This window comes from Taeniopygia guttata, chromosome 17 (assembly GCF_048771995.1).
Source record: "Taeniopygia guttata chromosome 17, bTaeGut7.mat, whole genome shotgun sequence".
NCBI classification, from domain to species: Eukaryota; Metazoa; Chordata; class Aves; order Passeriformes; family Estrildidae; genus Taeniopygia; species Taeniopygia guttata.
In genome coordinates this window covers 8,522,296-8,531,967 of record NC_133042.1, presented here as the reverse complement: position 1 = coordinate 8,531,967, position 9,672 = coordinate 8,522,296, and the positions used below count along the sequence as shown (strand labels likewise).

The window sequence follows — 9,672 nt, the reverse complement described above, 5'->3', positions numbered from 1 at the left end:
GCTGAAATGGTAATTAAAGATTTAATTTGGCTTCTCACATTGCTTGGGACTAATTATTCCACTAGATGGACCCAAGAGCATTCCCAGTGTCCTGTGCCCCCCAGGAGAGGTCTGAGCAAGGGGACATCAGTTCCTCATCACAGTTCTTGGAGGCAGGATTGCACATCCCAACATGGAAATCTCATTACAACTCTTTCCTCTGTCCCACATCAACCCCAAATCCATGGGGAAAGTTTCCTTGGCTTCTTTGCTGTGATAAGAGTGTGTGTAACAACAATCTATTTAAATAAAGTTACAGCCATACAGCAGAGCTCTGCTCCACGTCCACAGCCAGTGCTGGGCCTTCCCACCTCTCATCTGCACATTATTGACTGTGAGACTGCCAAAAAAACGGGGGGAAAGGGATGTATTTCCTAGCAAACGGTGCCATCTGTCACCCTGGCCACTTTTCCTGGAGGATGGGTGTCCATCAGGCCAGGCCAGCAGCCCCTCCTGCTCTGCCCAGTTGGTGTTTGTGCTCCCCAGCCCATGCAGCAGTTACAGATGGCCTGGCTCTTCAATATTTCATCAGGCTCTGCCATCCCCCAAAATCCCCAAAGCAGCTTCATTGCTGCTTTCCTCAATCTGCTGGAATGGAAAGTTTACCCAGTGTGATTTTTGGCCAAGATGACTCAAGGCAGAGTCCTCAACTGAACTCCCCTCACTCTGCAGCAGCAGAGCCATCCTGAGCTCTGTCTGCCTTCAAACAGAGATGGGATAAAAGGGTTCTGCTCTCAGAGGGCTCAGCTGAGCTCAGCTCATCCCTGCCGGTGCCTGGCCACAGCCACGGAGCTGCTGAAGCTCTGCCAGGTGTCCTCATGCCACAAATCCTTGTGCATGGCCCAGCCCAGCAAGGGAAGGAGTGCTCTGGGGGCTGTGTACAATTCACAAACGGGGCAGGACTGCTGGGAATGCACCTCGAGCTGTTTATATTTATCATCAGTCTCATTATATGCTCAAGGAAAAGCTGATTTTCCTACGAATTTCTTCCCCTGCTCAGCTGAAAGGGACAATTACCTGCTTTGCTTTGTCAGGTTTGTATTATGGCAAACATGTTTTGATCCAGGAGCTGGGGAATCTCTGCACCGCCTGCATTTCCCTGAGCTGACTGGAAAATAAAGGAATTGGGTTTTGTTTTTTTCTTTGTGTATTTTGATCCTAACAATTTAAGGTTCTGCATCGTGGCTGCTGATAAATGGTAATTCAGTCACCCCCATAACTCCATCTCCTGCAACATTTGTCCCATATCTTCGGGAACAGGAAAAATATTGGGAAAATACAGTAATTCCTAGGGATGCCTGGATTCCAAAGGATGAATCCCCTGGGGATCTTAGGACTCCTAGGGCACCCCAAATGACCTAATATTTAGATATAATTTATATAAATGCACCTATACAGCAGCTTTGTCTCTTCAGCTGGATGTTAAACTACCAGAACCACAAACACAACACAAAGCAGCAGAATTCCCTGGTTCCTCTTGCCAGCTCCTGGAAATTGCTGTTTATTTGTGTATTTGCAAAGTCTCCCGTGCTGAAGTTTCCACTGGCTCCCACTCAGGTGGCTCCCAAGGGCACGAATTGGGATTCCCTGTGTGGCAGAGCAATCTGAGCCCCTGGGCAGCCTCAGCAGCCTCCATTAGCATTCCAGAGTGGCTCCACTCATCAGATTTTCCCTGGAATAATTATCCAGAATCTAGAACTGTTCGATGAGTGGGTGCCATGGCCCAGGGGAAAAGAAAAATCCCCAGCAGTGTGGCTGATTTCTCCAAGTTTTATTATAATCCTCCATCAGACTTTCTAATGATGATCCCAGCGCTGCCTGGGTTTGCACTCCTGGAATATATTAATGTCAGCTGCTCTGCCCCATTCCAGGCATTAAAAGCCCTGCTGGATTTGAGCTGTAATCCTTGAAAAGTGTAATCCAAGCAGCATTGGTACATGTGTGTACAACTGGCCAAAAAACCAGATTAAAGCAGCAGCATCTGCCTCGGAGCAGCCTTTGGAATTCCTGTGCTGTTCGGTGCAAGGAAATAAAACCATGCACTGCTTTAATTTTCATTTCTAACGCAAATCCTCATTTCTCATCTTCTCCCTGAGTTTTACAGGGAATGTTTTGGGCTCTCTCTCCCCTTCCCAGCACACAGTTACTCGCTCACACTCCTGGGAATGCTCTGCAGGGTGACACGGAGGACCCCCATGAGTCCCCCCTCCCCAGCCCTGCTCTTGCAATGAAATCCAGCAAAAATCCGGGATTGTTCTCTCGGCACTTCCACATTCCTCGCAGGTTTTGGGCTGGCAGCAGGAAGGACATGTGAGAGGTGCCTGGAGCCTGAGGATGCTGCAGGACCGAGCAGAGCAGCTTTCAATTATCACGAGCCTCAGCCTAGGGAGTGAAAATAGCATCATCCTGCCGTGCTGCAGGGGCTGCCAGCAAGGACAAGCTTCCCAAAGCTCTGGTTTCTCTTTCCTGCGTGTCCTGCCCGCATCCAAACCACCTTGGCTGCAGGGAAACGGGGATGAGAGGGGCCAAACTCCTGGAAGCAGAAGGAACGGGGTGGATCTGCAGCAGTTGAGGCTCCTGCTGGATATGGGCAGTGCTGGGTTGGGTATGGAATGGGGAGCTCACCTTGGGAGGTGACAGGGATCGTGTCCCTGCTCCAGGTTTTGCTTCTCCCAGCTCGGAGGTGCTGAGCTGGAGCCCTGGAGCGAGGCTGCTCGGTTGTCTGAGCACGCTGTCCCCAAACCCATCTGCTGTCACCCAGCGGTGGGACAGGACCCTTTTGCACATCCTCATCACAATCGCTCCTTGTCTTTCCCCCGTGCTCCTCCCAGCACCCTCATTTGCAATTTTGCCGTGTTTCTGCTCTGCCTCCCTGGCCCATAAATCACATCTCCGAGAGAGGCAAGCTGGGCTGACAGGAGACATCAGCAATAAGTCAGAGCAGAGATGAGAAACCATGGCAGCAGCAAACAGGAGAGGGCTGCAATAACAGCATCTATTTTATTTATCGTGCCATCTCAAAGTTCTCACTGTCTGTGTCTCAGTGCTCTGTGCCAGGGGACAGGAGGGACAGCCGAAGGTAATAAGAGCTGACCTGAGCTGCTGTGGAGAGCTTAAAGAAAAGACAACCAGGAAAGAACCCAAAATATTCTCAATAACACAGCTCTGCTGCTGCCGCCTTGTTTTTCTGAGATCTTCCAGGGCTGACACTCCAGCACTGCTGGATCTGTCCCTCCTTTTGGGATTAACACCTGGGATGGGGCTGTTGGGTCACCTGGTGATACTTGCACAGTTCAAGTGGGTGTGAAATGCCACCACCACCATCAGGAGTGCCTGGCACTGGTTTTGGGAGGGAAAAACACCCACCCAAAATGCCATGGGATAACCAGCAAGATTCCTCATGCTCCCAAAGCTTCCTGGAAGGATGTTCCATGTGTTGTCCTGGACTTGCTCATCCCACTCACTGCCCTTGCCCAGGCTGTGCTGCTGTTTGGCACACGGCAAAGTGGGACAGGACCTTCTAAATATAGACCTTTCCTAATGGCTGCGAGGGGGGAAACATCCTGAATCCATTTATCTTCACAAGGGAGCACCGTGGGGATTTCATCATTAGACTGTGCACATCCAGTTGCTATGGAGCTTTTCCCAGTGCCTGTATCCACCAGCCAGAGGAAAATGGGTCAGTGTAGCTCTCTGCAGTCACCAGGTCCCAAATCTGGTTCCTCCCTTGCAGAACAAGCCCTGAGCTCCTGGTGTTGGTGTTGGTGGCCTTGCTTTGCACCAGTAGCCAGGTGATGCTGAGCCAGGACCTCCCAGGGGCATTTTGGAGCTCTCAGCCTCACACCTGGACCATGGCCAAGCCCTTGGAAGTCTCCACCAGGTCACAGCAATGGCCTTGCAAGGACACTTTGGAAAATCCAGCCCAATTTTTCATTCCTTCAGCAGAGTCAGTCCCAACTTGAAAAAAAAAAAAAAAAACAAAGAAAAATTTGGAGGAAAAACCCACCTTGCTGAAGAGCCCAGAGCAGGCTGGTTGCTGTTTTTGTATTTTCTAGCCATAAAATTCCAGTTTTAGCCAGGGATGTTCTTCCTGCAGGCTGCCTGTCCCTACTTACTTTAATTTTCCATAAAAAGCAGGCAGAGCCCTGCCCCCCATGAGTGATCCTGTGGGACACCTGGCATGACAAATAAAACACACCCAAAGCACTTCCTTCAGACTGCTCTGGGAGATCCATTTTGTGCATTTCTTGGTCACCTTTAACGAGGTTTATGTAAAAGGTCAGAGCAGCTGCATCCTCCGTGGATCCCAAAGAGGAAAAGACAGCAGAGCAGCTGTCCTCAAGGTGGGCTTGACCTTATCAGATGGAGGAAACGTAGGAGAAATTTAAAAAACATCGCTGGTGCAATTAGGCAGCTGCCTCTGAGCCTGGAACTGTGACAACTCCTGCAGAGCCAGCGTGGGACGTGGGCTGGAGCAGCATCACCCCCAAAAAGCAGCAGGGGGGTGCACAGATTATGGATTTAATGATAATCTCACAGGCCCTCATTTGGAGCAGCCAGAGGAAGAGGTTATAACAATAATAATAATAATTATTATTATTATTCACTTGCAACAACTTTCAGATCTTCTCACTTTTAACCAGTCAAACTCCTGGAGATGATTTGTGCTTCGCTGCCCTTGGCAAAATCCACCCTGCTTTAATTCACTGCCACCAGCAAGGGACAGTCACCTCCTCCTGGGCACGGCCACCAAGGGCAGCAGGATGGCCCCAGGGTGGGCAAGGGTTCTTCCCTTTATCCTGGGAAAAATGTAAATTACTTGTTTTTTTTAATTTTTGAAAGTTTAATAATAATAAAATGGTTATTAAAATAGCAATACAATTAGAGTAATAAAGTTTAGAGTTAGGACAATTAAAAGACAATAAAAGGCAAAGAATTACGGATGTCTGAATGCTCTGGGACACTAAGTCACAAAAAGCATCCCTTGTGAACAAAGGGATCACTCTTAAAACAATACACTTGTTGCATATTCATATATCCTTCATGGTTATGCATACATTCTATTTAAAACAAGAAACTCTGTCTGTTGTATGTCAACTGTTTCCTTTAATCCCCTGGTGTCTTCGAGTCTGAGCAAGGCTTGAAGAAATTAGTTTCTTCTGATAAGAAGCTATAAATTTTTTTCCTTTGGAAGATTTAGGTGTTCCTCAAAACGAGTATCTCATTCCTAAAAAAAAAACCCAAACAAACAAACAAACAAACAAAAATAAAACAACTTCCCCCCCACATACAATCTCTATTATTTTTTTTTAACTACTAAAGTCTTCATTTTAACTACAAAAGCACTACTAATCAACATAACATAACACATAGAGTAACTACCTGCGTAGAGCCATATAATATGCATTTTTCACAATCCCAGACTGGTTTGGGCTGGAAAGAACCTTAAAAATCCTCTCATTCCCACCCCCCTACCCTGGGCAGGGACACCTCCTGTGATTTTTGCTGCTGTCACCCTCGAGGCACCATAAAAAAACCTCAGGAGTGTGGCAGAAGGGAGACACGGGCGGGATTCTGACAGAACCCAGGCCTGGTCTGAGGGACATTTTGAGTTCCGACACTCACAAACACCCAAAGCTCCTGGCAGAGGTGGTAATTTATCAGCCTCGTTATGCCATCAAAACTAATTGCCTCAAAACACAACAAAGGCATCTCTCAGTGGCTTAACAGCGAGGGGAAAGGGCCGTAAAAATAACAATAAACGGGTTTATGGCAAAGACTTCCACGGGGAAAGGTTGATTCCTGTGCATGTTCAGAGGCCAGAACTCAGCTCAGGATGGGAAAATCAGGCAAGCTGGAAAATCCTGGGAAGCTGCAGCAGAGGGATATGCAGGGGGAACCCCCACAGCAAAGCTGAGGATTGCAGGAAAAAAAAGCCAAATTATTCCCAAGGTGGGTATTGCAAGAAAAAAAAGCCAAATTATTCCCAAGATGGGGATTGCAAGACTATGCAGGGTCTCACTCCTTTCTGAGCCCAATTCAAGGGCTTTTAATGAGGTTAATTAACACACAGAGCTGGTGCTGTCCAGCAGCTTCGGGCACATCAGCCTGGCCATCAGTGCTGCAATTAGGGCAGCAGTTAATTGCTCTGTTTTTCTTGATATTGCTGTTGTTTTTCCCTCTTCCAAAAAAAGAAAAAAAAATAAAAAGGATGCAGAACCCCCACCACCCTTGGAAGTGAGTCCTGCTTGGAGTGTTTGGAGGGTTATCAAAGCAGACTCGGCTGAACTGCAGGGAAAGAGGAAATGACTGAATTTTGATGTTAAAAACTAATACTGCAACAGAAAAATAATAAGAAGAAAAATCCCGTCCTTTGATATTTCTAAACAAAAGGGTGGTCCCAGAGGTGAGCTCCAGCGCTGCCAGAGAGAGGAAAAGCAAATTGTGCATTTCTGAGATTTTCCAGGGCTGTTCTGTGCTCCTGAGCTTGTACCTTGTACGTTTATTTATACACGGGTGACTTAATTAGATGTTCTTTTGTCTCCAGTGGCAGGCAGATGAATCAGCACTCTCTGTACACATGCAAGGTCTCTGCCCAGGACCAGCTCCTCAAAACTCACATTCCCAGCCTCCCAAAAAGCCCTGGTAAAGGGAAGGGGGCTGTGTTTTCCCCACAGGGCTTTGATAATGTTATAAATGAAAATTCGTCCGGCCAAATTAAAATGGAAAAATAAAATATTTATTTTACAATCAAATTCTATCTAGCCAGCCACAAAGAAAGAACAGAGCCGAGCCCGGGGTCGGCCCTGGGTGTGCAACAAGGAGTCGGCCTCAGCAGAGGTTTTCCCCCATGCCCACATATCACAAACGGGGCAGGCATTAATGCACAGACTATTGTTCTATTTGTCCTTTCTTTCTACTTGTATAATTTTTCTGCTGACAAATCTTATAGCTACTGCTTAGCTCTAATCACCATCCTGCCATCTCTGAGGCCTGCCTTTTGCAAGGTGCCCAAAACCCTCTGATTTTAAGGAATCCCACACCTACACACCTCCATCCTGGCACAAGTGGTTTTTATAGAGAAAATTCCACCTGAGGCCAAGATTTCGGCAGTCAGTCTTTTCTTCCATTCAGAGTCCATAGGTTAATAAGATTTTCTTTTTTGGTGATGAGGGAGAACAATTCAGTGTTCAGGAGTTGTTGAATCCCTTGATGAAATTTACAGGAAAGCTGCATTTACATGATTTCCATGATACCCATCTCAGACATTGCCCATCTCCTGGCCAGCCACACCTCAGGCATAGGAGACAAACGCAGCTGATGAAAAGGATTTCTGGGGTTAAATGTGGTTTTTTTTTTCCTGCCTCTGGTGGTTATCCCCAGTCCTGCACACCATCCCAAATCCCACGGGATTGCTCTCACCTTCCAAACCAAGCCAGGTGTCCTCTGAGAGGTGGCTGATGGAGAGCTGAGGTCTCTTTTATCTCATTTATCCATCCCCCTTCTGACAAACCTACACAAGCACCTGCAAATCCAGCCTTTGGTGGGGACATCACCGCCTTGCTCAGCCCAACGCCACCCAGGTCACAGCAAAGCCACCCAAAGGGCCTGGCAGGAGGCAGCCTGGGGATATTTGGGAGCTGAGAGCTGTTGATCTACCCCAAAACAGGACCCCAGGGTGGTCCCACACCCCCTGGAGCAGCCACGGCTGTGTCAGCACAGCTGCTGCAAAGGGACCCTCATTCATACATTGATTTTTGCTGATTTTTTCCACCAGCACAACCAGCCCCTTGCTGTTTCCTACTCCAAACCCACTCAGTGATGTTCAAAACAGCACAATACTGAATTCCAAAGTTTTACACTTTTTTTCCCCCCCCTCCCAGTGTCTGGCTTCATCTTCCATCAATGTTTTCACACAGCACTGCCAACATCACTTTATGGAGCAAAGCGTGGCGCTGGCAGCCAGATGTCTGCATTCCAGCAATTCCATCTGCAGCCAGCAATTCCTCCTGCCTCGGGAAAAGCTCTGCCCACCCTGCTGGGAATGAGAACGTGGGGAGTGCAGCAGGTGCTGTGCCCAGGGGAGGATGCAGAGCAGCCCATCCCTCCCGGCTTTCCCTCGGGCAGGATTTTGCTCTGGCAGATGGGAGTGGGCTGCAGCATTCATGATTTGATTGCCACCTATTCCTGGCAGCCTCACAATCTCCTGTTCCACCAGGGCCAGGAGTCCTTTGGGGTGGGTTGGATGTGTGAGTGGGAAGTTTTATCAGGTGTTTTTTTTTTCCCCTCAGCCCGGTGATTATGCAAGAGGAGGTGGAGTGTCCAACCTGCAGCGTGGGGCTGGAGCTCTGTCCTGCAGTGATAGTAAAAGGGTTTTAAAATCATGGGGATTTAGGGTTAACAGGAAAATAAGCTCAGTAGGCCCTGGAAAAATAAATACCTGAAGCACATGAAGAACTTGTACTTGCTAGAATTGCACTATGTAGCTAGTACATGATAAATGATATAATTGTTAGATGTGACGACTGTTTAGTAATTAAATATAATTACTGTTTAATCAGAAAGAATAATAATGATAAACTGTGGTCAGGGACCTAAGAAAGATCACGATAAACTCATGTCAATGTATACAATAGAACAATACAAGTTTAATAATTAATGTGTAAGTTATAGAACGATAGGATATAAAATATGTTCAGCTTGAAAGCCGTGTCAGAGTCTGATTTGGGTTTGTACCCCGACTCCCAGAGCTCTTAATAAAAGCACCTGCACATGATCATATCCTGTGATTCTGTGTGTTTCTGAACGCTGACAGCAGGGTTGGAGCTTTTGGAGGGCAGGGAAGGCTCTGCCAGCCCCCAGGTCACCTTCCCCAGGGTGCAGGTGCCAAACCACCCTGCTCCCATGTGGCATTCACCTTCTCTGGACAGACAGACACAATTCTGTCTCTCAGGATTGCACAGAGAGAAGAACAGGAAACAATCTTTATCTCTGCTCCTTTGTTTCCCCATGTGGAATGTGATGTGGAGATTGTTCACCTGCAGTGATGGCTGGGTTGGATTCTGGAAGGATTTTTGGGGTCAGTGACAAATGGGATCCAGCTGTGCTGGACTCTCAGCAGAGAATCACAAATTTGTTAATTAGTTAGATGTTGCAGCATTTCTGAGAGAAAGAGGACATGAGTTATGAGATTTGAGCTACTCCAGTCTAGGCCTCAGATTTGGGCCTTGTGAGGCCTTCAAGCCTCTGGCGCAGTTAGAAATTCAGAGTTTGTGGTGCAGATAGAAATAGTATTAAGGTGTGATGGGGACCACTGGGCTGTCTGGGGGTGAATTAGTATTGGTTTTATAGTGTAAGGTTTAGGCCACTTTAAGGAAAAGGTAAACTATGTTAGCCTACCAATCAGAGTGTCTTTGTTTTTGTAAACTATGTAGAAGCTGATACAAACTACCATCTTATCTTGAATAAAGGGAGAACGTTTGATTAACCACATTGGTTCAGACCTGCGTTTGTCTTGTCCAGTTTCCCATTTTCCTGAGATTCCCTGGCTTTTGTTAGATAAGTAAGAAGTAAGTATGTAGAATAGCATAGTATCTCTTTAAATAGTATATTAATCTAATATAGTATAATTTT

General features: G+C 47.1%; 1 long non-coding RNA gene across 1 annotated transcript; it reads right to left on the bottom strand.

The window, feature by feature from the left end:
- Window positions 1-3,021: 3,021 nt before the first annotated feature.
- LOC121470855 (uncharacterized) lies at window positions 3,022-5,281 on the bottom strand. The gene is made up of 2 exons (XR_005982046.2): window positions 4,647-5,281; window positions 3,022-3,996 (listed from the first exon to the last, which is right to left on the bottom strand). It is a non-coding gene; the product is annotated as an uncharacterized lncRNA (long non-coding RNA).
- Between the last annotated feature and the right edge of the window lie 4,391 nt (window positions 5,282-9,672).